This window comes from Lissotriton vulgaris, chromosome 12 (genome assembly GCF_964263255.1).
Source record: "Lissotriton vulgaris chromosome 12, aLisVul1.2, whole genome shotgun sequence".
NCBI lineage: Eukaryota > Metazoa > Chordata > Amphibia > Caudata > Salamandridae > Lissotriton > Lissotriton vulgaris.
Genome location: NC_141700.1, coordinates 596047171 through 596053170, shown reverse-complemented (window position 1 = coordinate 596053170; position 6000 = coordinate 596047171).

The window sequence follows — 6000 nt, the reverse complement described above, 5'->3', positions numbered from 1 at the left end:
TACACTACTATTCCTATACAGATCTGGAAGTGCTACTTGCAATGACCAGCTGTAGTGAGATAAGTAGCAACAAACAAAATAACCTAACTAACACCAAACAATTAAGAGGAATAACAAAAAATCTCAAAACGGAGGGGGCAGCGGGACCAAACGGGCTCTCCAAAACACTTTTCAAGCAAGCTCCAGAATTTTGGGCAGACCATCTACGACCCTCTTTCACTACATCTATAGCCAGAATAAGGTCCCCAATTCCTGGAAAGGGAACATAATTCATCCTATATTTAAAGAAGGAAACCACGGTAAGCCAGAAAATTACAGATTAATATCCTTGATCGATGTGGAGGCTAAACTATATGCATCATGCCTCCTAGGACATCTTCAAGACTGGATAGACGAAAAGAACATAATTCCAAAGTTTCAAACGGACTTCCGGCCTGGAATGGGAACAACCACAAATCTGGCAATTCTGGCACTCTTAATAGAAAAAGCAGCAAAAAGGAAAACTCGACTATATGAATGCTTTAGCGACCTGAAATCAGCGTTCGATAGAGTAACCAGAAACTAACTTTGGGAAAAACTAAAAACTTGGGGTTACCGGGCAAATTACTGGAAGCAATGATCACACTATATAGCGAAACCTGGGCAAGAGTAGAATTATGTGACGGGAGTAGAGTAACAGCCAGTATAAAAACAGAGCACGGCCTAAAACAAGGCTGCGTCCTGGCTCCAATCATATTCAATTTGTTTCTCGCTGACATAACTAAACTCATGCAATCGGCCAAGTGTCACCCGCCGAATTTGGACAAAGAGTAAATTCCCTTTTTATAGTACGCCGACGACATTGTGTTGTTGAGTCAAAGTCCGATAGGCCTGCAACGAGCAATTAACAACCTAGCAATTTACCCGGACCAGGAAACCCTTGAGTTGAACAAAAAGAAAACCAAGGTGGTATGCCTAGTGGACCCCAAAAAATCTAAGTTTAAATGGTATGTTAAAGGGGTGCTAGTTGAAGATCAAGCTTCTTATAAATATCTTGGTATAAAACTGGGGTGGGGAACTTCTCATAAGGAACAAAAAATGGATTTAAGAGCTAAAGCCCAATCGTTAATCTTCGCCTACAGACTACTGAATAAAAAACGGGGCTGCCCGGCCCACAAACACCTTTTAAATGTGATGGCTGCTAAAACCCTACCCACCCTGTCATATGGTCTAAAGAAATGGTGTGGAAAGGAGTCTGAATTATTAAATGAGCTCCAGACAAAGGTCTATAAGGCTGTTTTCAATCTCCCTAAGTCCGCATCCCCCACACAGGTACGGCTGGAATTCGACCTCCAGAATCAGAAATTCCGGGGCATGAATTCCTTTGCGAAGCTGTGCCATAAATTTAGATCATCCGAGCCCGGCACATTGAACAGTGTATGCTGGGAAGAGATCAAAGGCCAGATGGATCAAGAAACATCTAGTACATGGGGAGCCTATCTATAAAAATCCTTGACCAAACTTGATATCAAACCAGCATGGGTCAGCAGGGTAGATCAGGCTAACTTCAACAAATCCAGCAACGATTCAGCAAAGAAAAAATATCTCATGGAAGACAAAAAAACATTGTCCAAACGATGTCACTGCTTGACAGTGATTCATTCCTACACTCATATAAAGCCTCAAGCTTATCTATCAGAGCATTTCAGCATTGAGATAAAAAAGAGCTTTATTCATCATCGCTTAGGAACGCATAACTCAAAGGACCTACAGCCATCGTGGAAAAGTAAAGGCCAAGCAGCACACTGTCGATTATGCGCCTACACTAACGAAACAATAACTCATTTGTTATTCGCATGCCCTGCAGTCAAGGATTTGGGGAAACTGCTTTTAAAATCCATTTTTAATGAGTCGAACAGCTGTACATGTAGGCAAGCTGTGATAAGCTGGATGGAAGGTTCCTCAATCATTTTGTCTTGCCGGGGCGTAAAATATTTTGCGGAATTAAGGAAACTACTGCGGCAATCAGACTCAGAGAAAAACGGAAAGATAGAATATCTTCAGGAACGAGGCATGGCCCAAATTCTGTTGCACTTTATACATTCACACAAGCAAGGGTCCAAGGTACAATTTATAAACTGGATAAAGCTTACAGCAGGATCTTGAAGTATGATCAATATTTTTATTAACTTCCAAACGCACTGAACTTCCTGTTTTAAAGTTTTCAAATACAGATAGACATGAGTATCATTGTGGTACCTTAAACATTACAGGCCCAATTCTTCTAGGCACTTCAGCACTTTAAAGAAATGGCTTGAGTCACTGCAACACCTTCAGATTAACCGTGCTGACTAAGCTTTATTAAGTAGAGAACACCGATAGGTGCTGTTTAAGAATTCTTATAAGGCTATATGGCACTCATAAAGACATCCGTGTCTGTTCAGGAAGCGCTAATATGATACTTGAAGAACTCAGAAGAACTCTCGCCTGCAGTACAGCAGTCAGCACTTTAGCCCAAGACCCATTTGCGTATCACATTTTATACTGTTGGTATTTTATTAATCATATGTTGTCTGGCACTGCCTCATGAACATTGATTGTTATGGTTCAGTGACTATGTTCGTTGACCATTTCATGATATTTTATCTTTTTGTAAATTGTAATGATTTTGAGTAATCACACATTAAACTTAGAACTTTGACCAGTTGTTATGCTGCTGGTGCAGTGTAGTGGGATTGACTGATCCTGGAGGTTTTTTATCCTTTCTAATTGTGTCCATAGTCTTGATTTTCATCTTCTCCAAGTTTCATGTCCTCTGGCTCATTACTGATATCCTGCACCAGGTGACCTGACAATTGGTAGCCCTAATTTATTATATTCCTAAATCCTTGTAATGATGAGTCCGTGCCATCATCGCTGCTCATGATAAATTTAGCCATTTTAACCTGCTTTTCTATGAACGATCTGTGTAGTTCACAAATCCAGGCAATTTTTGATTTGCATGTGATAGTTTTTATTTTTATCATCCCCAGGTCCAGCCCAGTATACCTCTTTCTGATCTGGTCCTTCCGACTAGTCCACAAGGTAGTACATGGGAGGGACCTCTAACAAGGGCTAAGGATGCAAGAATAGGGGGTCACCCTCAGGAATATGCTTCTGGCCCGCTACATTTAATATTAGAATGTGTTGTTTTTTTATTTGTATCTGTAGTACAAATATTTCAGCCTGTTGGTGAATTGCTTTAGTTTCCTCAAAGGCTTCAGTTTTTTTCTTACTGCAAAGAACTGTAAACTCATCACTCTCCTCAATGGGGTAACCAGTTTTAAATATTGGATTATCTATGGACCTGTGTAGGAATCTACTTTCAGTGCACTTTCTGACCCATCTGGTGTTCTTGCACTAACATCAACTAATGAGCAAATTATTAGTTAGGCCCCAAGTTCGAGTCAGGCGGAGCAAATGTTTTATGGTATTTATTTTTAACATTTTCATCTGTATTTATCCATATTTATTTTTTAGCCATCCTATTGGTATTAATCCATATTTATGTTGTGTTTTTGAAAAGAAGATGTGATAACTCGTATATTTCCGCATTTATTTAACAGATATTTCATATGGGACCAGGAAACCACAGGTTTATTTATCAGCCCATTTCTCAACAATTTTAAAGAACCAATTCATGAAATTATGCTTTGGTATGTGGGAAACAAAGGATATGATCCCCTCCTGGAAAGACCAGCACCAAAATCAAGACTGCAGATTGTGCAACTACAAACATGAATCCCTATCACATATTCTCTGTGCATGTCCGAAGATATTAAAAGAAAGAAAGATACTTTTGAAAGAAACATTAATTATTAATATGAACATAAGAACATGCAGAGAAGCTGTAACCACCTGGTTAGGTGGGACTTCGATTCCCCTAGTCTGCAGGGGGGTTTCATTCATAAATTTGTACCTAAAGGAATTAGGAAGAGTTGCAGATGAAAATCAAAAATGTAATATATAGTTTTATGATGATTATGGGTTTTAAGATGAGGAAGATGTTAGGGTTGCAGCTCTTTATGGACAATATAATTGGTTCTTGATTTTATGGAGTGTAGAACAATGAACGAAGATTTTTATTCTTTTTATTAATGTTTTCTTTTTACACATAGGATGCTTTAAGTAATGTGAATGGAATTATATGGTGTAATGGTTTTAAGAGACTGAACTTTTGAATAAACTTGACTGTAGAAAAAAAAACCCATAGAAATGTGCACTCATATTGATGTCTGTCATGTTTTAGCACATGACACCGGTAAAATAATAAACCCACATCAAAATATTAGCATATTAGCATAAATACATATTGAGAATTTGAGAACTGCAGTAATTTAGGCAAAACTCATTGAACTTTATAACTCTCCATGCTGCCAATATGTACAGCTATTTGCCTGAAAGTCATTAATCTCAGCATGGAGAGTCACTCAAAAGAAGCCAAATTATCTGTATTTTTCCACATTAAAAAATAAATACATACAGGAAACACAATGTTATTTGTCTTTATTTATATGTAAAAATCAGTAGAAACAGAAATCAGGGAGCCCGAATTATAAGTGTTCCTACATGTGGTTTAATCACATGAGGAATTGCTGATCTTAAAAATCTCATGCATAAAAAGGGAAACTGCTATTAAAAGTTAAGATGTAACCACGTCCCTGAAGAAATGACCTACATTTTTCTCCTGCCAAGAGAAGGTGCAAATCATATTTAAACAACCCTCAAAAATAAAATAGATGTACAATCACTCTCCAGATATAACCAAATGTATAATACATTTCAAGTACACATTTAAAAATGATCACATTTTCAGTTCTCAATTCTTTCTATGCACGTGCCCTGACCATGGAGCAAGTTCAGATTGCAGAGTACTTTGCATGCATACTTCTATACTTCTATCTTTCATTTTTTTATTTTTACAAATATGATATTTCTCTCCCCTCTGTTTATCACTACTTAACCATTGAGCTTTCTCTCTTTCTCTCCATCTACTTTCTCTCATCTAGAGCTCACATTTCCACAATTTTCCATAATTCTTCCGCACTGAATTTACACTGTCTAATACTTCTCCAACCAACCACTATGTTTATCCCCCTCATTTTCCAGTCTCTCATGTGTATTTCCTTCCACTATATCCTCTTTTGTTCACTTCAATATCGACTCATTCATCTTTTCTGTGGCCCTAAGTAAAACATCCCCCATGGTCTTGTGCTGATTAGATACATCTAAAACAAAATACTACAATTATATCCTAAGAGTCTCCATCAAATTCTATTAGAAACCTTACCAATGAGGACGGTGGTGACTAACAATGGGAGTTCGAAGGGGATGATTTCCTCCCTTCAGAAGACATTGATATGACATTTCAGAGTGAAACCCAGGGTACAAAACAGGTACAAATAGAGAATTATTAACAAAGTCATTTGACTCAGAACTATGATATTGTTAAAACTCTAAAGGCAAATCCTAATAGAGAACAAACAGCCAAAGTATTTTTGTCAAATATTATGTTCTTAGAGCCAGCCAAAGTTGGCTCAACCAGCCACAAAAGGGCCGCTCCCTTGTTAAATGCCCTTGCCTTTGGCTCTGGCATTTAGCAAGGGAGCAGCCCTTTAATGGCTGGTAGAGCCTGCTACGTTGGACTCTAAGGCTATTATAGCACTCCACCCCTAGAAGGCAGAATGTTCTAATTTGTAGAGCAAAGGCCTCACGGAGCTCGAGGGGATTTTAATCCCCTCAGGGTCTGTGAGGGCTTTTGTTCACAGCAACAGTTGCAAACATTGCAATGTTGGAGCTCCTGTGTGTCTACCAGCCATTAGAAGCTTGGAGTACTCCATTGTTTTCAACGGAGCTTCCAATATTCCAACGTTATAAAGTAGCAGCAATCACTAAAATGCAGAAAACGGTGAAACTGAATACTCTGTAGCTTCTAATTCATCAGGATAAGATTGGTACCAAGCTGCAAGAGATCTGCAATAT